This window comes from Haemaphysalis longicornis, unplaced genomic scaffold (assembly GCF_048455015.1).
Source record: "Haemaphysalis longicornis isolate Haplotype H1 unplaced genomic scaffold, Haemaphysalis longicornis Haplotype H1 scaffold_9, whole genome shotgun sequence".
NCBI classification, from domain to species: domain Eukaryota; kingdom Metazoa; phylum Arthropoda; class Arachnida; order Ixodida; family Ixodidae; genus Haemaphysalis; species Haemaphysalis longicornis.
In genome coordinates, this window is record NW_027526460.1 from 99,337,201 (window position 1) to 99,360,798 (window position 23,598).

Sequence of the window (23,598 nt, forward strand, 5' to 3'; positions counted from 1 at the left end):
CTAGCACTCAGAAAATTGCAGGTATATTTGAGGCAAAATACATGCACTTAACCGGCAGTCCACCCGTTCATTTAGTTAGGAATGCTTGCTGGGTTGGCTTTTGCGATAGTAAGCGAAAAATACGTGATTCCGGAATAAAAAAAATTAGCACTGGCTAAGCTCGGCTATGCCAGGATATACATAGCGTAAGATAAGGTTCAGCTGCTTATTATTAGGCTTCCGGTTTGCCTATCATGCTTACTCTGCTAAAACGATTTTCAATACAATTTTTTACAATCCAAATCTAATCAATCCGATCTAATTCAATCTAATCTAATACGTTCCTATTCAATCCAATCCTCCTCGCGCTTCCGCAGCACGGCCCTTCAAGGTGCACGAGAAACTGCTCAACCTCGGCCAGTGTAGCTTACGCTACAAAAATCGACGCGTTCAAAATGGCGTCGAGAGGCAGCGCACGTACCAGGTGAAAACAAGCACAAAAAGAGCAAAACTCCTACTCGTGAACTTCCAGGCACAACAAAAAACAAACGATAAAGAAAAGGATGCCACCTGTCTCAGAAGGAGGCGCGCGAGCACTGCTAAGGCGGTAAAATTGAATTGCATTAAACAAACCTGTATTTAATTCATAAAGAGAGGAGTGAGACAGAGAACGGAAGAGCGTGAGGTGTTGTGGCAAACAGCTGAGAACGCCGTCACAGCCCCTATGAGTAAACACTGCTCTGCACTTCCGACAGCTTTCACATTGTGTTTAATATGCTTTGATTTTTCTGCTGCACCCTTATCGATGCATTTTCTTTAGTCTTGATAAAACTGGCGAAAAATGTAATAATAGAGACACTTTCCGTTGCTTTACAAAAATGAAAAATTTGCGGCCTGTTAGCACGTCTGAAATTTGTCGTCAAAAAAGGGATTACCCTATAACACCAGATTTTTCTGTGCTCTTTGTTAAGTCAGATATCTCCTCCGGCGATCATGGGGTCTTTCTACCAAGGCTTGAATATTTTAGTAGTTAATTTCTGGTGATACTACAGGTACAATTTACGCATGACATATACTCTGCAAAAGTCGGGCTTCGTGTCTGAATAACGTATACAGGTTGCTTTTCCGTTGGACGCTCAAGATAAAGGGCGCATCCAACCTAATTAACCTATTAATACTACTCCCAATGTGTAGTGTGACATGACAAGAGACACATTGCTCGTCTTACCGATGTCCGAGCACCACAAAGTGAAGAATAATCGCAGTCACATCTGACACATTACTATGTAATGCCGAATAAGTGGGCTCCAAAATCAAATTCTTCAGAAAGGCTACAAAAGCTGTTTCTGTAAAGTAAAGACCACGGGTATGAAGAGGGTTGGCCTTAGTAGATCGCTACATCCTATGGCGTTACCCTAAATACGCCAATGGTCTGTGGTTATTGTTACGGTTGCGCCCTGTACCACCCTCTACCCCCCATTCTCCCCTCACTTTATGCTTCACCACAAGATTCCCTTTCCTGGAGTCGTGCTACTGCACGTTTCTCATTTTGTTACGTCTATCACCTTGACGTAGTAGCAGATTGCAAAATGTGTTCTGAGCAGGCTCTATCCATTCGTCTTACAACACAGCGCCGTGTGATGTGTTCTCTCGTCCCGTCTGTTAAAGCTGATTTCAATTCAGATAGTGTGCACAAACTAGCCTAAATCACCATCAATTTGTCGTCAGTTGCCTCAGGATATGCGGGTTTGTGAGGCTTGTTAGTTTATCTGCGCCCATAGCAGTAGTCACAGGAGCGCCTTGCTGAGTCGCAGGTGTGCAATGGGCCGGTCGGAGATCCGTATAATGGTGCCTTTCTTTGTTTTATTTGCCAAACTACGCGAGCGTGTTCTATCTCCATTAAAGGGAAAGTGTTGTTGCTAAATTAGATCGTGTATTGTAAGTTTTGCAGCGACGTTTCCCTACCGGTTGGCGCTGCCTTATACACTGAGGTACCTGCTTAAGGCGGCCCCTTGGGGGCCTGACCTAATGACAGCCAACACCGGCTTCTAAGACGGGAATGTTTTTTTTTTATTTTTAGCAAACACAGAAACGCAGTCGCTGTTCCGTACAAAATGAGGTTCGAAAATTCAGGGGCCGGAAGCAAATTGAAGCAGACACTAGTAGACCCACTTCAGAAATGTAAAGTTTCTTCGTCATATTGAAATGCGCGTGGCTTGTGAATTGGAGCACCTTTGATGAAAACCGTAGAAGCACGAATGGTTCCGCAGAAAAAATGTTACTCCTTCAACGCTTCATCAAATACAAAACTCGGACAAGTAAATAGCCTAGAAGTCGGGGCGGGATAAGCTGACTTTTCTTCGACGTACATACATAGAGCAGCAAGTAAAACAAATCTGTAAAGGTAGCAGCCTCGAAATGAGCTAACCGTAGGCAGCCTTCATCAAGAGTAACACTGCAATTCTCTGCCTTGAATTTCTCTCTGTACTACTTCATTTCTTCTATATCTTGTTTGGGGGCACGAACGTTTGCTTCTGCAAGTCCTCGGCGTTATATTACAGCAGGAGAACACTTTATGCGTTGTTCTTTTGGACAGTGTGTCTGTATTGTATTGTCTTGAAGAAGTTTTTCTCCCTAACATAAATCGCCTGTTCAAGGCAACACGCAGAATTAGATTTTTCTCATTCGTCGTTACATAATCTTCACTGCTATCATGAACCGTTTCATTGTTTGGTTGCTTTCCGTAAAATTGTGCTTAGTGGTTTTGCGAGGATGGAGGTTTGCAGTAAGCACTCAAGCTGCAAGTTGCTTATATGCGCACAAAGTTTACTCTGCTCACCTGTAAACAGGCTGTATTTTTCGTGCACACATTTTATCGTTGGAGACATTTGTTAAGCTTCCGCCGAGAAAATAATGCTGCTCAGTCTGTATGACATCATACAACGGTTCTTGAATTCTTGTCGGTGAAGGAAAACATATTTAATATTCTGACTTATGAACTATGCACCTACAACGTAGTTTTAGTATATTTGTCTTTTGGGGGGCTCGTTCTAGAATGATGGGATGTCAGTTATGTTTTCACATGCATGTCCGCATTAGTGAAGTGTATTTGATATACGTGCGTCTCGACGGAATACTAAGCACAGTTTTGCAATGTTTTCGTTGAGAGCGATATTACACTTTCATTAAAATGTTATGCTGTCGGGCTGCCCTTCTCTAGCGTACTTGCTGGATTCTGTTGCCTTGGTGCTCCCTGAATAGCACGGGTTTAAACCTCATCCCAGACGTTTTCCCATTTTATTTAATTCACCTAATTGCATTTCATTTTTGCCGGGTAGTGATGAATGCGAATCGCTGAATTCGGTATGCCAGAGTTTGTTGTGCTTGCACGCACATGACCTCTTTGGGGTGATTGTTTTTGGAAAACCTGTTAGCCATGACACACCCACTAAGTGCTTAGTATTCAAATATTTAGTATTTCCGAAAGCTTTTTTTGTCATTACAATACAAGCCGTCATGCACTTTTGGTCTTTTGACTTATGCGCGATTGTCAACACGCGTCATTCTGATGCTTCTCCAATACTTATTACGCAAACTAACATCGACGGTACCCGCTTAGAGAGACCCCAAGAGGAACTTTTTGCAGTGCGAAGAGCTTATGCTCCAATGTTTTGTAACGGTGCATGCCAGAAAAAACACTGCATTGCTTGTTTCTTGAAATGATTTGATGAACGCTTTCCGATGTTTCAATACGGGAGTAACCCTTATAAGTGAGATTTCCATGTGCAGAGAGGTATTTCTGGGTCATGCTTGCGAAGACGCCGTTTTTGTTTTGGCATTCGGCATTTCCGCTCATTACTGCAAACGAAAGGCAAATAAGGTGCAATTGCACAGGTTACAATGCATTTACCCGTCGTATTTTATGACAGCTTTCTGCCGAAAAAAATTGCAAACTGTTTTGCTCTGTTTACGGAATCGCAATCCAGCGGTGCGGATGAAATATGGCGGCCAACCGTTGTACCCAAAATGGAGACAAAGCAGACGTACGAAATTCAGCAGTTATCTTACCTCGATTAAGCAAAATATTTAAATAGTCATCAAGTAGTCACGGAAAAGTCGTTCAGAGCAAGCGGGAATGCTGTGGCCATGCATACGTTTTCTTGCGTTTTTTTTTTAATCTTCGGTTTCCGCACTCGGGACTTAACTAAGCTGCCGAGCAAAAACGGGTTTGGCAAGAAAAACGCCCGACCCCTTGTCCCTTGATTAATCTCATGGCTCAGGGGCACTCGCACCTCCTCGTTCCATCGGTGCTCGTAAATGCTTGGTTCTTTAAATGTGCACAGCAGCAATTCTGTGGTGTCAGTTCTCCGACAGCTCAATTCTGATCGCATCTTTAGCGGTGGATCAGTTGCTGCTTCGATTATAGCGACCGATGCCTTCTCCCTTGTCCTGATCAAATTAACCAGCGACCTTTTTTAGCACAACTAACCCTGTTGTCTTGTTGCACAAACACGTCGTATTGTCACTGCGGAACTCTACTTTAAAGAGCTCTAGTTGTTATAAGTGGAAAGTAGTGGCATTTTTCCTTAGTTAAACAGCAACGCGAAGCTCTAGTTCCTAAAGTAAGACCAATGGCGGAGTTTTGTAAGGGGTTATATGTGTCTCGCTCCCCTTTTTACTGAAGGAAAAAGGAGAATATTGACCGGGGTCACGACCCAGCTCTTTGTAATAGGATAGGGACGTTTAATCCCCCTTAAGTGGTAAGTTGCCACTGGAGTTTGATGCATTCGAAAAGGCAACTCATGGTCCGGATTTTATAACTTAAAAAAAGTTTGTGCGAAGGATAGCGTAGCAGTTAGATGAACTGGGGATGACACGACTCTGTGGCTGAGTGGTAAGGGCATTGTGCTTCTGAGCCCAAGGACACGGGTAGGGCTTTGCACCACGGCCGAAGCAGCAAGTTTTCCAATCGAGCGAAGAATGAAAACACTCTGTCAATGTTTTCCCACATGCCAAAGACTTAAAGGGGGCCTAAAATGTTCCCGAGACGACACCTATGACGCTCCTCATAGTGGCTCACCGTATAGCATCATCGTTGGACATCCTGAAACTTTTAGGACAATTGTTTATGTAAAGTTTTGTGGACACAACCAGGATGATTATGATGATGACGATTATGATGATGATGTGGTGGTTGTGGTGGTAGTGGCGGTGGTGATGGTGGGGAAGACAAAAAATTATTTTTAACGTGCATTCAATGCATATACTCCTCACTAAAGTCAAGTAATGCGCTTGCTGTATGCACTGAAAAAGTTTGGCGTAAACACCTCTGACTACAAATCCGCCCTTCGTAAACATCGTGTGAGAATTTTTCTAATTATTCATCTTTATGCTCAACCCTAACTAAAATTTGACTCATAATTTACAGAGGACAGACGGCAATTTATTAGAGGAAAGCGGAGAGGTTTGACAGCTTGTTGTCGTCCACTTGCTATCCTGCCCGAATGGAGGAAAGTAAGAAGAGGCCTGTAAGAAGCAATCCGGAAGACAAAGAGAAGAAGGCAGGGTAAGCAAAGAAAAAATACAAAAGATGGGAGAGCCTGCCGCCTTGAATAGTCTCACAGTGATGATATTTAGTCCTTATGCGATGTCGTGCTGGATAGCAAATAGTGAGGAAGATGGCCATTGACCAAGAAGTACCTGTTAGAGTCCGGAAACTGTGGTTTAGGGACTCGATATTTTGTATGAAGATTTTATTCCTTGATTGTATGCTAGGCACTCGCGTAAGACGTGTTAAACGCTTTCCGCCAATCACCAATTGTCACATTAAAGACTTGCTGTTTGGTTAAAGCGGCAGCGGTCGTAATTTGTTAGCGCCGTATCGAGATGAAAGCTATGCTGGAGGGTATATTTATGACGAGGAATTCGCATCAGCAGCCTCATTCCGAGACGAGGATATAAATATGACGCAGGAAGAGGTGGTGGTTTTCTTGAAGAGACCAGAGGTAGTCATGCCCTTAAAGCAAGCTCATCGCTAGAGCTTGGGCATCCTGCTTCGTGAAGAAAGTCTTCCCACCTTCCGTAGCAGCAAGTCCCTCCAAACATCCTCGTTTGCCTTTTCGTTGACTATCGTGCCGAGTGTTCAGGGATGCACTGTAACGTCGCGCGTTGCTTGGCGTCATAGGATAGTTGGTGCCGGTATATCCCGTCACGGGATATATGCTCGAGAAGGCTTAAGCAGCTGGCGCGCCGTAGTGCTTGTAGCACTCCCTTCGAAATCGGGAAGATAACCCACTGTGCTGGCGAATGATGCAAAATGTTGCGCAGGGCGCGGGCTATCGCATAAGCTAAGCTGTTGTAGATGATGAAGCGTTCCAGGGACGGTGTGACAATGTTTTTTGACAAATGAAGAAACATAAAAATGCAGTAACGATCAGTGTACTTCCTAATGCGAAATTTGTGCGCAGCGCGAACTGCAGTCTTCCCCGTCACTGCGAATATGTGCTCCGTCTCAGGAAGTGATCGCACGATCAGCGAGCGCATGGCGGCGCGCACTACTCAGCGCTAGCTCACAGCGCCTCGCTGCCGGCGGCGAGATTGTTGTTGCAAAATGCGTTTGAACCTCCCGCGCGAACGTCACCTGGTTCAAATGAGCCAGGCACGGAGAAGAAGCGAGCGTGTTAATGCAAATCTTGTTTGAACTTCCCGCGCACATGTAACGTGGTTCGAATCAGGTGCGAACGGAGCAGCGTTTGCGGACAATGCGAGGGGGGGGGGGGGGGGGCGCTCCTTGTAGCCGACGATGCTCCTGGACGGCGACGCTTAGCTAAAGTGTGAGTGACAGGCAGAGAGAGAGATGGCACCATAGCCGTGCGTGCTGCCCTCCCCCTCACACTTTTGCCACGCGCCCCTTTCCGTTTTCTTTCTGCCGTCGCTGCTTCGTTCGCTCACTCGGTTAGGCGGTCGGCGACGCAAGCCTTCGCTATCGCCACTGCAAAACCCAGGTACCGGTCGCCAGAGGGCTGCGCTTTAATGTTCAGAACTGTGGTAAGGCGTGTACCGCCCGTGCAAGTGAAAATAACTTTAATGGGGACCAGCGATGTTACCTGAGCTGTCGTGCTGACTTGCTACGCTGGATGATAAAAGAAAAAAAAGAAAACAAGAAAAAAAAACTGTCTAATTGAAAACATTTATTTTGACTCACCCAGAATTTTGAATCACGAAACTCAGCCCAGTTCTGTGCTGCGAAGAAACTCCAAGAGGGCTTTGATTGCCTGTATAGCCTGACTGGGATCCGACCAAGGACCCAAAATAGCCATCAGCTCGGCTCGCACAAAGCTGCCTGCACAAAGATAGTAAGAGTTTCCGTCTGCACACGATGTGGGCTATTACACAATATCGCCTAGTCATATGGCCAAGCGTGAATTTAAGGAGGCAAATCTGAGGCAAAATTTCTTGTAGTTCAGTCCACCTATGTTTAAATTAATGCACAGGAGTTACAACTTCAAACGTGAAAACTCAGACTGCACGGTGTTAGAATTGACTGTGTGTGCGCATGTTGACACGGTGCGCGAGCTTGAATAGCGTAAAGAACGACCGCGTGCGGAGATGCTTTCCCACATATAATTGATAAGAGGAGGACCATTTGCTTCATGTGCCTCCGAAAATACTGCTTTGTCGGCGGTGCAGCAGCTGGCTCACTGGCACCCGTCTCTCCGGAAACAGCAAGCACCGGCCATGCGCAGCTATTCAGCGGACTTTTGTTTTGTGTTTTACATTTTAGTAGTGTGCGTACTGGACTGAAAGTGTGGAAGACCTTTGGCACTTTGGGTTATAAATACCCCTTCCCCTCTAGTTCCCTTCAGTTAGAGATTTGAACCGTTGAACAACACAAAAAAGCATTAGCAAAAAAACGCGCTTTCTTTTGTTTCTTTTCAAACAGGATAATATTGGAAAAAAAACACAGCTTTTCCGAAGAAACTTGTTGTGATGCGCCGAATCTCCAGTGAAGCAAACACTTTATTAAATCAATTCCTTAACATGAAATCGAGCGCGCATTCTGAGAGCGGAAGCTTTGCTGGGACATTTGTGATGCAGCATGTCCCAATCGACGAAATTTAGGGGAAATCGCCAAGGTGGAGTAAGTTTCTACGAAGGAAAGTTTGACACCCACCTCAATGAAACCATACGGCTACAGCTTTCTCATAAACTTCGCAGATGAAAAAAAAATCGTCCTAGTCCAGGATTCAAACCCTGGACCACATCTTACTCCACCTTGGGGATTTCTCCTAAATCTAATCGATTAACACCTGCCATTCACTTCGAGTTGGTGATATATTCGCTCTCGCGCTACGAACTGCTCGCCCCCTGGTAAGCTCAGTTGGTAAAACGACTGCTCCGGTTAAGCGGTAGTCCTGGGTTGGAATTTTGGACCAGGACGGACTTTTCTTCAACTGCGAAGTTTTTGAAAAAGCTGTATAGCTTTCCTTTGTAGCCGTATGTCTGCATTAGGCTGGGTGTCAAAATTTCCTTCACAGAAACTTACTCTACCTTGGGGATTTTCCCTAAATCTAGCCGATTAACACGTCCTTCACGTCGAGTGGTTGATCAATTCGCTCTCGTGGTACAGACTCCTGGTCTTCCGGTTAGCTCAGTTTGAAGAGCGACTGCTCCGGTTAAACGGTGGTCCCGGGTTCGAATCCTGGACCAGGACAAATTTTTTTTATTGCGAAGTTTCTGAAGTTTCAATTGCGAAGCTGGGCAGCTTTCCTTTGTAGCCGTACGGTTGCATTGAGGTAGATGTCAAACTATCCTTCGTAGCATGTCCCAATTTTATGCTTTTCAGTGTTAACCGAAAATTAATTTGGCGGTTAAGCCTCTTAAGTGATTTTAAGGAGAAAGCCCACGATTATTGGAGACTTGTTCACTGCTTCATCGCGTATGCGGTGCCGTCCCGTTCCCCTGTCGTGCGGCACGCTTCCCGATAATCCTTGTTGCATCTTGGCACGGTACAGGGTTATGGCTGTAGTTACTACACGTGTCTGTTGCTCTTAATGACATGGGTTCATATCCAATTCGAACACAAATAAGTGTCTGCGTACATTTTCTTGCTTAAAGTTTTTTTATAGCAGCCGTCATTTGGTTCCGTTCGTGTAGTCGCCAGCAACTTCGGTCACTTTTCGCGTTAATTAGACATCCAAGGATTTCGCATTAAGTTAGGCACGCAAAACTTTATGAAAACACATCTCCATCTTCAGTACGTAGGCGGCATCAACTCCTCAGGGCATCCACGTCTTGAGCGTCAAAAGGTGATCTTCCAATTTGGGTTGCCATTTACATGTGTAAAACTGAGAATACCACGCTTACTTCAACATGAAATTATAGGGTATATAATATACACGCGGCGATGACACTTTTAAATTGGCCCGGGATAATAAAACTGCCAAGAGGCACGTTGCACAAAGGGGACGGATTTGCGAAGTTTGTCAGCCACAAATCCCCCCTCCCCCCGCTATGCTCACAGCTGAAAAATTCCCCTCTTTCATCATTCCGTAAGCCACCTACCCTTCCTTGGGTGGTCAGGGTCATCGTTGAGCCTGCTTCGCCGACCATCCCCTCGCGGGGCCGTTGGCCGAAATAAGGCGCACCGGCCTGGCTACCTGCGTGTAATTTACGAATTCTATATCTTCTTGTCGGCGGGTGTAGATCTTCCATCCTTCTGTTTAACGTGGCGCAACTTTTCCAGCTAACACGGTTTCAAAGGCCTGGCTCGCTCGTTGGCTGGCTGGAAGGCTGAGCTACTATCATTCGCGGGCTACAATACGTCCTTACAGCGCGGTTTGCGCAACACAATTTACCCACGAACGCACACGGACTCAGGAAAATATACAGGCCTTTTTCTCGCACTATAATCTTCCTCGCGTATTGTTGCAGTAATTGTAAATATTTACAGTCACTCCATCAAGCAATTTCATAGACTTTAAAGTAATCTTCTAGAAACGTTAAAAATCAATTTAATTGCAAGTAATTTTAAGACGAAGCATTTTCACCAGTTATTCCAAGAAATATCGACTGCTACTAGCAATTTTAAAAACTTCGAGCAATTCCTACTAACTGGATTGCAATTCCGCGAGTATATACTGCCATGTAATTCTAAGAAATTACCAGTACGCCGCCTAGAATGGGCTTCTTAATTAAAGCCTATGTTTTCTATTGGAAGCAATAGGGGAGTATGCAATAGCGCTGGCGATGTGATTCATTCTGGGTAAAATGGCATCTCGGCGCGCATGTCAGCCTTTGGCCGGAGCTGTTAAATTAGTCAACACGATTCGTACGGGCTGTTTTTGTAAATAGAGCGGGCAGTAGCACCCCCCACCCCCCAAAAGCAGTGATTCGCTCGTATGCACGTGATCCTGTTTCGTCGCCGAGGGAAGCCCACAAGCCACTCTACTAGAAGAGCATTCGAGTGTGGTCACTTGGTGTGCAGCGTATGTGAAGTTGTGGCCGCGCGTCATCGACGCTGACTTGGTAAATTTTTTTCTTCAGCAAATAAGTGTAATAACCGATGTCTTTTTTCACTTTTTGCGTTGTGGTGTACGTCCCGATGAATTATGAACATTAGAGGCCGTTTATGTTAGGCGTACTTCTTTTCTCTAGCGCCACTGAGCAGCCTGTTATCTACTACATTCGGGAGCCAAGCGCACAGCAGGCTGATTGCAGCTAGCATGATGCTCTTCCACAGTCATCAAATCATATGAAATGAAATCAGTTTATTTGCATCACATTGATGCGGGCAGGCTCGGGCAAAAAGCAAACAGCTTTCACTTGAAGAAACCCGAGCCCCCCTTGGGTACAAGGCGTACATCAAGGGCGCATCTCTCACCTTAAGCAATACAGCCGCTTCGTGTGACAAGCCCTTCATGCACTCAATTGGTAAAACCGATTGGTTAAAATCATTCTATTTATAAAATAACACAGAAAACACAACTGCTTAGACACTACGTAGACACTCAGACATGATCTTAGTCTATCAAGAACTAGAACATAATATAGCATAATATATAGCAATGCACAACAGCAATATCTACCAAAACAAAATTGTCATAATGAGTGGCAGTTTAACACAGTGAAAGAAATGTTACAGGAAGTGCTCTCGTGCAGCGCGAACACTAGCTCCTTCTAGAAAGAAACCGTCTGAAAAGAAAAAACCTAGTAGCATCGGTAAGGCATACCTCATCATCTTCCGTCCATGCTCAGTACGGCAAAAGGGAAGGTACCGATATACTAGTTGCTTTCGAAACGTGTAACTTACGGCGTTTGGTTTAAGGGATAGCATCTGTAAAGAGATTTCTTCACAATTAGCAACATTTCTTATAGCGTCGCCAGGCAAAATTTATATCAGTTAGAAACAGGTACAATTTTAAAACGCGTGAGCAACTCCCTGGTGTGCTCAAGGTAGTCAACGTTAGCTATTTAACACACTGCTTTCTTTTGAAGCAGGTAAATTTCCTGTATGTTAGAGTTTGTTGTATTTCCCCAGACAAGGAAGCCATAGTTCACATGGGAATACGAACAACGCGTTGTACAATAAGAGTTTTACCGATAATGGAAAAAAGGAGCGAACTTTGGCGAGTATTCCGACAGATTTTGGTAAACTACTTAGGTTTGCGTTTTAGAAGAAGAAGAAGTTTATTCAATCTTACAAGAAGATGAAGGTAACAAAGCAGAATCATACAAACAAGGGTCCCATAGTCGAGACTGCACCAGTACCCTCGGTGCGGTTTATGTCATGGTCCCAGCTCATGTTCTTGTGGAAAATAACTCCTAATGTTTTTACGGTGCCCACGACCTGTTTGATAGTGTTATTCATTATTATGCTGCGGTCCACTGAAACAACACTCTGCCTTTAATGAAATAGCACGGCTTTCATTTTTTTACTGTTGATGAGTAATTTGCTGTACTCCAGGGGTTCAACTTTTCTAAAACGCCATTTATATTTGAAAATCAGAGAGTATACTTGTGGCTTTGAATAGGAAGGTTGTGTCGTCCGTATATAATATGTAATGTGGTTTGTCGCTACTATATGTTATGTTATTCACGTACAGAATAAATAATAGCGGGCCTAAAATGCTGCCTTGCGGAACATCAGTGTTTATTTATTGAAGAGCAGAAAGGTTCTTTCTTATTGATACGCATTGCAGCCTGTGTTCTAGATATGATTTAAGAAGAGCACACGCGATGCCACGGATACCATACAAATGTAATTTTTGGAGGAGGGTCTGTTGATTTAGGCCATCAAAAGCCTTCGAAAAGTCTACAAATACTCATACACTCGTCAAGGATTAATTTTTTTTGCATTATAAGAGCTGTTTCAGGGGACCTATCGGGACGAAAGCCATACTGCGCTGGGCTTCTTAGTTCGAATTTGTTACAAAAGTTAGCGAGTATTTTATAGATTACCTTTTCCAATACTTTTGAAGAAACCGGGAGAATAGAAATGGGTCTATAGTTGGACATCTCATTTTTATCACCACCTTTAAAAAGCACTACAACCTTTGACATTTGCATGAGCTTCGGAAAGCAACCTGTTGATAGTGCTAAATTGTATATAGAACTTAGAACCGGGACGACAGTGTTAATTACGTATTTGACTGTACCGATTTGCATGTCGTCAACATCACGAGTTTTACTGTTGGGGAGTTTTACTGCCTGCGCAGTATCGAGGCAGCGTGAAAAGACGCCTCAAAATAAATGACCGGCGTCGCTTCTTCTTCAAGCATTTCCCGCCAATGTAGGCCACACTCACAAAACACTCTCGAAGAAGTGGGCATGCGCGCAGTTTACTGATATTGCAGCCTGGTGGTGCAGCATGTGTCGGAGGCTGTGCGATCCGTTATTCGTATTTCTTTTATTCCCCCGTGTATATCTAACAAGTGCGCACTTTGCAGAGAACTCTTTCCGGGACCACTTTGTTTTCGCCATATTATCACTAATAGTAAGGTAAAATGCCATCGCTGTCGAATCTCATTTTTTCTGACAGAGCCAACTGTGATAGCTTCACGGAAAAAGGGAACAGGGCGTTAGTCAGCGAGGACAGAATTTTAGAATAACAAGCGTCCTGTACAAGCTCCACCCCTCTTGTGATAGCTTTCACGGTTTTTTATAAAAAGAGGGGATTACCGACACATTAAAGCGCAATATGTGCGTTACGATACGGTGAGGGATTCCTTGCATGAGGTTCGTCTGAGTACTTTCATTTTTTCTACCGTAAGCTATTGCACAGTAGTATTCCTACAGTAAAAAATTTCGGGTTTAAGGGAAATACGGGAATACGGAATTCATACGAAGTATGACCCATGAGAGTGTAACTAATACAGGTGTTGTTTCCAAAAACCACGAAACCAAACTATTTCGCGCCGTAAGAAGGTTCGCCAGAGTTTTCAGGTCTCTACATACAATTAAACCACGCGATCATGTTCTGCATGGTATCTGTATGCTCCGTAATTGCGGAATTCTTACCACCGTGATTTGGTGTTTCTACCAGTGTTATATAGGTAAAAACAGTCTAAACATGTTCTGACGTCGTACAAAGTTATATTATCATGTTTTTAAAATATATTATTATGTGGTGGGAGGACAAAGCTGAGACGAACGATGAGATGGGATGAAGCGATCTATGTACATTATGTTCAAGGCAGCCATCACGTAGACAGGGCCAGACTAGGCGCTACCCACAGCTTTGTGTTCTTGGTATTCTTACGGTGACAACCCTCCTTTTTTGTTGCGGTTTGCATGAGGCCACGTAAGCATTTTATAGTTGTATTTTTCCTCCGCGCAGAAAATTTCAAATGGGATGATTGTGAACACTAATACAGAACAAATAAATCCGGACAACGATTTCTAACAGACTCGATAGCACACAAAAAACCACTCTGATCGGGCAAGAGTTTTTTTTTTGGTATTGTATGTACTTTTAATGTGCGTAGGTAGCTTTGAACTCGGCGATGGAGCGCAAGTAGTGAAATACTTTCATTTGTGGTGTGTTTCAGATGGCTGTGGTGGCAAAGGTGCTGGCTGAAATCCCTTCGTACAGTCGGTACTGCTTAAGGTTAATCACAAAGAAAAACTTGTATTTAATCGGCAGACAGCTGTCTCTTGAATGGGGCGAAGCCAGACAAGCAACGTAATAACATTATAATTTTAATTATATACTCAAGAATTTCCGCGGCATACACAGAAACAATTCGCAGGGAGGAGACTCCCATATAGCCTGAGTCTCCCGCGCAAGGGCGGACACTACTCCATGCGCGGAGAGGTGGCGTCTGCACCAAAGCGCTGGTGTGTTTTTGCAAGGGTAAACACCGCTGTGCTCTGGGATTACCTACGAAAACTACGCGATTTATTAAGGTTACACCCACTGGGACGTTTAGCCATGCCACGAAGCCGATAAAGCAGTCCAATGCAGATGCGCTACAACCTTTCTGCACGAAAAAGGACGACGTGAATCTACTCCTTCAACCGATTTTTAGGAGTAATCGATAATGAATACATGACGGCCAATTTCATTTCAACGGCACATACATTTTGTACACGGTTGCATGTGCATACCTCGGAAGGTTTGAAGCCCGTGCCAACTAACATCCCGGGTTAGGCGAATCACGGTGGCGTCCAGTGGCCCGCAGTGAATCGAACGACTGGTCTCTCGCCCCTAAAGTGACACCCCAGCCTTTGTGCCGCCCGCGATACGCCCAGCTCGTACATCACAATGAACGATGGCTTTCGCGTTGCGCAGATTGTTGAGCTCGGCTTATATATCGACGCCCGACACCTCGACGAGCCGTGCATTGTGTGGCAGACATTTCGAGTGCCCTGGGTTCTTACAAGATTTGGGGAGCCGAGATGGCGGAAGTGTCGTATCCAGGAAGTGGGAAAGGGGTAATGGGAAGCACTCCTTTGTTCCCCTAGTGTCCCCTTTCAACCAGATTAAACACATCCGAAAACCGTCTTCTCCGAAATTCCGGCTGGGCATCCTCTGGCAATGTCAAATGGTAGAACAAACTTCTATGCTGCCTCAGCAGACTTTAGTCCGCAACGTGGTGAAGAAAGTAATAAAATGGTGAAGTGCAGGTTTGGGTTAATTTCTTTATATGCTTGTTTCTACAAAGCCGCATGTGCACAGATGAAAACCGGCATAATACGCATGTATGCTGCTGGCCCCTCGTGATTGTGGTTTATGTTGTCCTTTTGAGCCTTGACAAACTAAAAGGCCACTGTTTGAGACCTACCTTCAAGGCATTCGATTAGTTTTTTGAAGCAGTATTTTCTGACACTGCACTTCACAAAGCAATTTTCCTTGCACGGCTGATAACCTGCATTAGACGTGACAATTGGATAATACAAATGGTCATGACGTGACAGTGCCGTTATAGAACAATGATAATAAACTTTAATACATAGCTTTCTATGGTTACGGCAGAACGATTTGTTGTAATTGTCTGTCTGGCTGAGGGTGATGCACAATAACTGAGTCAACTTCCTGCCTCAACTGTAAAAAGCGCTGCACACACCAACAATCATTATAGGTCTACTTAAAATAACCGCAATAAACATAGAAAAAATAAACTAAACATCTTTCATTGAGAACATACAAATATAAATAAATAGTTTAAATTATCACAATATAACAATATTGAAATAAAGATTCATAAAATGTTACCATTATACTAAAAACTTTTACGGCTATTATAACCGCGAAAGTAAAAAAATACAATTTCTTTCAAAAAGAGTAGAGACCCGCCATGGTGGCTTAGTGGCTAAGGCATTGCGCTGCTGAGCACGCGATCGCGGGTTCGATTCCAGCACCTCCACTAAGGCGTGCCTCATCGCCTGCGTTGCATCAGTGCATTAAACCCTACAATCAATAGAAAAGTTGACAGAAGCACGGACCCTTTTAAACCCACATCTCGGGGCAAAAGCGCGCCAACAACATTGTAAAAGAGCGTCTAAATTTCTCTGAAAGTGCGTCCAATCAATCGTCAAACCGTCAAAGACGCAAGTCGGGAACGAAGAAAGAACCTATGCACCGCTTTTTTACCACGCTACGTAAACGCATCTTACTAACGACCTAAACATATACCGATGTGTGGCTTATGAGATAAAGGTATACTATTGTAGTCCTTCTTCATGATCGATGCGTGTAGTGTTTTATCTAGAACCGTTCCTGTTTGGCGATTTTTAGGTACCCGTTTTTCCACAATGGAACCCTGTTTTGAGGCATGTGCCGTGTCGTGAGATCCTATCAGAGCTTATAGTTTGACCATCCGATCTGTGGGGAAATGCTTTAGTTTTTCTTTTTTTTTGACAGGGTGCCATAGGTCGCACCAAGAAAACTTTCCCTTGACGACATTCCCAAAATGAACAACCGTAAAGGTCTGACTAATCCAGGGCTCTCAGGATATTTACTCACACTCAATGTTCTTGAACTTCATTAGCAACCACCATGTCGTTTCTATATGAGTACAATCTATGAAAATCATATCGCGATTCCCATAAACGCTTTCTTGCCAGGAAAGTAATTCGTGCAATACTAGATATGAGCGTCGTAACCGTAGTTTCCTTCGCTCGAAGAAAAAAACGTGGTCAACGGTATTGGGTCACAGCAAATGTATACTGTAAAGGAGCTTATAAACCAAAGCTGGCACATGACAAAGTGTCGCTCGTGCACTTGAGCCGAAAGATCCCAGCCCACTTAAGCAGCACTTAGAAGTTGTGAATGGGAAACCATGAATGTTCCAGTGAATGGCTGAGATGCCTTTCTACAGCCTCGCGTTGTCGAAGAGTTTGCATTCTTGTCGGTTCAGTAGCTCTGCTTTGCAATCTGCATTAGTCGTGGGAATGATGAGGTCGGTGATTTTAGTCGTCGGCGATTTTAATACGGATGTTTCCGAAGCTTAGAGAAGGTGGTTCATGAGGTTTACTTTCATGTCATTAAGGAAGCAGACATGAATTTACCAAAACTGTTTAAAGTATTTGATGCACTGACAAGCATACAGGTTTTCTTCGTCGCGGCGTACAGTGCTCCAAACACACAAGAAAGGACGCGGATGACTTAATTCGCATGCGCTTTCCATGGGCGAAATTCGATCACCACACTCTATTGCATGTCATTCGTTACTTCAATTCGCATGCCTCTAAACCAGAGATATCGTGATTACAAAACACAATGCATTTGTTTTTTTTGTTTTTTGAGCTCAGGATGAAGCTGCGAGAAATACTTCAGCGCCGACTATCACCGACTACGTCTCAACGCATCGCTCCAGAAGTCGGATCCCTCCTTTTGACCTGGTGCCACCACGAACCCTTACTGCGACAACTGCGGATTCCTGGAAAACGTGGATCGTTTGCTGTTGGAGTGCTCCGCATATATGCAAGCAAATCGAAGTCTTGTGAAAAAACTAGAGCGCCCCCGCCCAGAATCAATGCTCTTGAAAGTACTTCTTGGTCCATAGTACCCTCTACTAGTTCAACGCAAACGTTGCAGGGGTGAATGAAGTGGTTTAAAGTTTCGAAAAATAGAATCTTCAGACTCCTCCTTCACACTACTGACACAAACTAAGCCTTCAAATATCTTTGTTGTTTTTGTCTCTCACTTTTTTCTCTTCCTTTCTCTTTTTTCTAACCTGTAAAATATTGGGACTTTCATTCCTTCCTTGCCCCATCCCGCGCTGAGTAGCGTGTCGGTGTCGAAATTCCGGCAAACATCTCGGCTCTCTCTTCCAATAAAGATCTTCCTCTTGGTCTTTTTTGTCCAATGCCTAAGACGTGAGTGCTCTAGAAGTGTACAGGCGCTGTCAAAAGTAATTGAAATCGGTCTTGTAAATTCACAGGAAGTTCTTCTTCCTGGAACTCCCTGGCTGCATTGGCGTGGGTTTGAAGGAGTCCTCTCTAATAGAAAAATTCTCCTGTAAACAGATATTGGCGGTCAAAAATACCGTTATAAAATATTTTGCGATATTCTCCAATCCTTCTTCCAGTTACTTATGATGGCACCTGTGCCAGCACGGGCACTCATCGCCGACTCCTGCAAGTGTATCTTGACTGAGTGACGCAGCAGGATGGAGAATTGGGCGAGTTGGTATTGCGACATAGTTTTGGAAACAGCGCGTTAAAACAGGACCACACAAAAAAAAGGACCGGGCAGTACGAGCGCTGTCGTATCTGGTTCTTTTCTTTGTTGTATTGTTTTAAGACGCTGTTCCCAAAGCCACGTTTTAATGTGTGAGTTTAGTTTTTTCTAAACTAAACTAGTTTTTTCTAAACATGGGGCTTAGTTTTTTCGTCACGGACGAACGACAGAAAAATGCTTGGCGCTCCGTGAATAATTGATAATTGAACTTCTCCGTGAATAATTGATGTTGGGATAATAAGTTCGAGATGTGTGACGGCAATTTCTGAGGAATATACAATAATCAATGTGCTTCTTCCCCTAGCTATTTTTACTTAATTTAGGCATGCTTCTTAATGAACACACCGAATTGTTAACTGTTCGTTCTGCGAAGTGCCGAAGATACTTTGAATGGATTTAGAGGATCGCAATTCCCGCGTTGCTTCGCGCATTGGTGCTGTGTGTTTCACGAACAATCATATTTTAGTGAGTGTTTGTTATTTGTGTATTCTCAATTACCTCCTGCTTTTTTCTTGCAGTGTCGTTTTATTCAGGCGTCCGGTGAGAACGGTCGTTATCATTTTATGTGGAAGCCTTATAAACACGTGCTAAACTTGGCTTCTGCGATGGAATAGGTAGCAAAGACACGGTATGGGATGCGCATTACGGACAAGAATGCCCCCTGCACAAAAAAAAAAGATTGTGCAGCTTGCACCAGTGGTCAAGGCTGGAGAAAATGCTGAGCTGGGCGTCGGCCTAACATCTAGCGACTTTGCTCATTTCTGCTTGGTTTTGCTAGACTTTGCTAAGTTTTCTTAGATTTTGCGATGTTCTTACTAGGCTAGACTACGTACTGATGGGTGAAGCCAAGTTTATCCGGATGTTAGAAGGCCTTTACTGACGTTCCCCCACATTGACAGCGGATATCAGGAGTGAAGTAGCTAGGTTGACCCTCAGCTCCACTGTTTCTCCAGTCTTGAACCAATAGTGCAATCTGCGCCGTTGTTTCGCGTTTTAGTAGTCCAAGAAAGACTACCACCTTTAAAAAGGTATAGTTAGAAATTTGCATACGCATATGCCCTTAGTGCTCGGTGTTGAGAAGGTGCGAAAGCCCACTTCCTTGCTTTTATACCCTACCTGTGGTGGGACACCCTTTGCAGGTGGCGCATGTTTCGTTTGTAGTTTTTTCGCCAAACGCCACCGGACCAAGCTCAAGCTTAAACGGCTGCTCTGTTAATAACATGCTTCATAAAGGCTGAGAAGAAGGCTGGTTAGTGCTAAATTTATTTACCGGCCTGGAGCGATACCTAAGGTCGCAGAAAACGCAGGCAAGACACGAAAGGCAAATGCAACTTATCGACTGATTATGGACAAAAAACAAAGGGTCATGCGTAAGTTAAAAATGCGCCAGCACAGTAACATACACCACTTTCTGTCGTCGGCAATAAGTTTTACCTCACTTTTCGCGGGAATAATGATGGATGTGGTTACGCATTATACCTGCTTCGTAGAGTATGCCATAAGATTAAACTGTTTTTATTTTTGTTTTGCATCCGACCACACGCGTGCTTTGCCTAGCCACGGCCTGCATATGCATGATTTGCATTGCAGAGCGGGTCTCCCACACGCTTGTGCCTGTTTGCTGTTGTTCCGTGTCCTCTTAATCTTGCATTGTGTGACCTGATAATCCCGCATCAATTATTTTGACTTTTCTTCTAGAAAGCTTGTTCGCTGTTTGGCTCCTGCTGTATAACTTCAAAAGAACCGAAAATGCCGCCTGTAGCTGTTTCTTGTTTTGAAACATCTTAGAAACTTAAGGAATGCGGCATACCGACTGGTCTGTTTAAATTGTTCGTTTGTTTCAGCTGTCTCGATGTGTTCAAACGTCACACCAACGTTTCTCTGATGGATACTAATCACCTGTCCTAGTATACGTGTTCCTTTGAGATTATCGGGCGTTTATATCTTATTTTCGAGAAGGAAAAAAACTAGTTTTATTCGTCTGCGTCAAGCAAAATACAGCAGTTCTTTTTTACTAACTTATAAAGGCTCGCGTCGTGGTGCAGAAGGCCTTTTATCTTTCCCTAATACTACCAGAATTTTCAGTCTCCCTCCATCTTGATCTTTGCGCCCAGAAAATATATACAATAAGCTTTAAGGTTTACACGTGAATTCGATTACATGATACGCGTTAAGAAAAGCGTGAGGCGGACTTCCTGCGTTTCTGCAAAAATGATTCACAATGAACACGAACTACAAGATCATCCCAGCAATTCAGCACTCGCAATTCACATAGGCAGTTTTTGCTATTCTGCATCTCAATCCGGTGAAGAAATGTCGCATATAAGAATAGGAATTTATGACGCGATCAAGGTCACAGTACAGAAACAAACATGCAAGTCCTGGCAAAGCTCCGTAAAATGCTCACACAGGTAGACCTTTAACAGCAGTATAACATTTTGTACACTTCTGCCACATTCAATTTGTAAAGTTAGCTTTCCGATCTTGTGTATACAGTCTTCAAGTGCCTGTGTGATGGCTCTTTGAGGAAGTAGGCAGTGCCAGTGTAGAAAAAAGATCATAAAATAGAGAAAGAACAAGTGGCAGCTCAGTACGGCCGCTTCGCCCATGGCTTTCTTTACAGCCAGAGGCTAACACCAACATATATGTCAGTCACTGGCCGGAACTGTTTAATTTTGGTAAATTGTTCGGTGTTTCCTGTTTTATTGGAAATTAAAAAATTCTGCTGAGTCATTTTTCGGCGTCCCCTGAATCTCTAGTTTGTCATTTAGGTCAGATAAACGAGAATTCGCTCTCCCTTCTTGGGCACAATCGTTAATGAGAGTGGTGTTGATTTTGTGAAAGACATTTTACCATCTTGGAACAAGTGTATACACGTAAAAGCTATTCTAGCTGTAAGTGAAACACTGCATCGAGTGAGCCTTCCAGAGAAAGGTAGGGAATATAAAAACAACCAAAAGATACCAGTTGCCAGTCTGTACATTTCCTTCTGATGATGATGATGATTAGTGGCTTTCCCTTTGAATCGCGGTGTCAGTTGTCAGCAATCACTTGCCTGTTTCATTATGTTTACTTGCCCTACTCCCAGCTAACCTATAGATTTGCTTCCTCCCTCCCATCTCTCCCTCTTTTCTGTTTTAAACTCATCGCCCCCACCCCCCTTTTTTCTCCCCTCGCTGTTCTATATTCTCATCCGTATGATTACTCCGCCTGCGTACCCATCCCTTCCCTACTTTTCCTCTACCACCACTCCAGTCGCCTCTTCGTCACCTCTATGGCCTTGAAGTTGAGGTTCCCCCTGGCCCCTAATCCCACAGCCTCCGCCAGCTTCGTTTACCCCTCACCCCGCAGTGGCCCTCCTGACAATATGCAGCTCCTGACAACATGGTATATAGTTTTCCGATCACTGCCGCAGCATGCACACGTTTCATCCTGCTGCCTGTAGCTATCCGTGTATGCCCGGGTTCTCAGGCACCCTTTCCGTGCCTCGACGAGCAACGCACTGCCTCTCGCATTGCCATAGAATCCCTCCTTCTTACTTTCCCGTTTCTCTGCCCTATAAGTCTCCAGAGTTTTTTTCGCTTCCATTCTCTGTGCCCACTTCGTCGTCTCTGCTGCCTTTACCTGCTTTTTAACTGTTGTGTAATCCCCGCTTTCCCCTACCGACTTTTCGTACCGCTTGGTCAGCTGTCTGGTCCTCCGTCTCCAGCGCGTGTCCACGCTCTTCATATACAGGTACCTAAACACCCTCGTGGCCCATTTTTCGTCCACGATGTCACGAAGTCGCTCCTCAAACTTTATCTTGCTCTGCGCCTCCCTCGCCTCGAAAGACGAGCAGCCCACATCCCCTTGTACCGCTTCATTTGTAATTTTGCTGTGGGCCCCTAGGGCCAATCTGCCTACCGCCCTCTGATTTACTTCCAGGCCCGCTTGTGTCTCTGGATTCATGCACAGAACCGAATTAGCGAAAGTTAATCCTGGTACCATGACCTCTTTCCAGACTCTCCTTACCACATCGTATTTGCTGTATTCCCAGAGGGCTCTATGCTTCATTATAGCCGAGTTCCATCTTCCTTTCGTCTTAAGGTGAGCCTCATGCGTCTTCGCTGTTGTTCAGCCATACTCCTAAATATTTATACTCTTTCACCAATGGTATTTCTACTTGCTGCACTGATGCTGTTTGTGCTCCTCGCCGTCATTAAAGACCATTATCCCCGATTTTTCTCTCCTATAGGATAGCCCTAGGTGCGCCGCTTCTTAACCACATATATCCTTCAAGCCCTGCATACTTATCCGGTAGTCCGTCATCAACAATATGTCGTCTGCATACATTAGTCCTGGAAGCGGTTGTTCCACCACCTACCCGTTTTTCATGTAGGATAAGTTGAACCCCAGCGTGCTGACTTCTAGCTTCTTTTTTAACCGCGCCATGGAGATCATGAACAGCAGCGGAGAAAAAGGACATCCTTGTTTCAAACCCTTGTAGGTGTATACAGGCCTATTGTATGTTACCCCATCCCACACTATTTGCACTTGGTTCTCCCGGTATAGCTCCCTGAGTAAGCTAATGAATTCTGCCCCAACTCCCTAATCCTCCAGGATACTCCAAAGCCGCTCCCTGTCTACATTATCATACGCCGCTTTAATGTCCAGAAAGGCTAACCACAAAGGTCGGCTTTGCATCTTCGCCACCTTTATGCATTGGCTTACCACGAATAAGTTGTCGTCTAGTCTTCTGTCATTTTGAAACCCATTTTGAAGCTCCCGTAATATCCTATTTTCTTCCACCCACTGGTCTAGTTAGAACTTCACTGCCTGCATTGCAAACCTGTACAGCACTGACGTGACGGTTACTGGCCTATACGAGCTCGGGTTTGTCCTGACTCCTTTGCCCTTGTACCCTAAGGTCATCCTGCTCATTTGGCACGCGGCTGGTATTGCCTATCTTCTAACCGGTATTGCCTTTTCTTCTTCTATTACTCTTTGGTCCTAACTGGTTAATCAACTCCATCGGTATCCCATCCGTGCCTGCCGCGGTATTTTTGGGGACCTTTTCCACTTCTCTTTTCCATTTCAGCTTGTCCCCATCTATCTTCAGACATTCCAGCCTACCCGCCGCGACATCTCTGTGTCGCTGCGGGGCCTCTTCATCCACCTTACCGAACTTCTCCGTGATGATTTTGTGTAGGTATGCCAAAGCTTCCTCTCCCTTGAGCATCTGCCCGTGCTCGTTTTCTATAGTACCGCCTTCTGTGGCACTCGTACGTTTCCCTAATGCCTGCACATGGTTCCAAAACCTTTTCGGCACGTCTGTACCCCTTCCTCGTATTTGCGCAACCCATCGCTCGCTGTCCCCCTTTATTTTCGCCTGCACTAACTGCTGCACTTCCTGTTTCATTTCCTTATAAAGCTCCCATTTTAGGTCCACCTCCTCC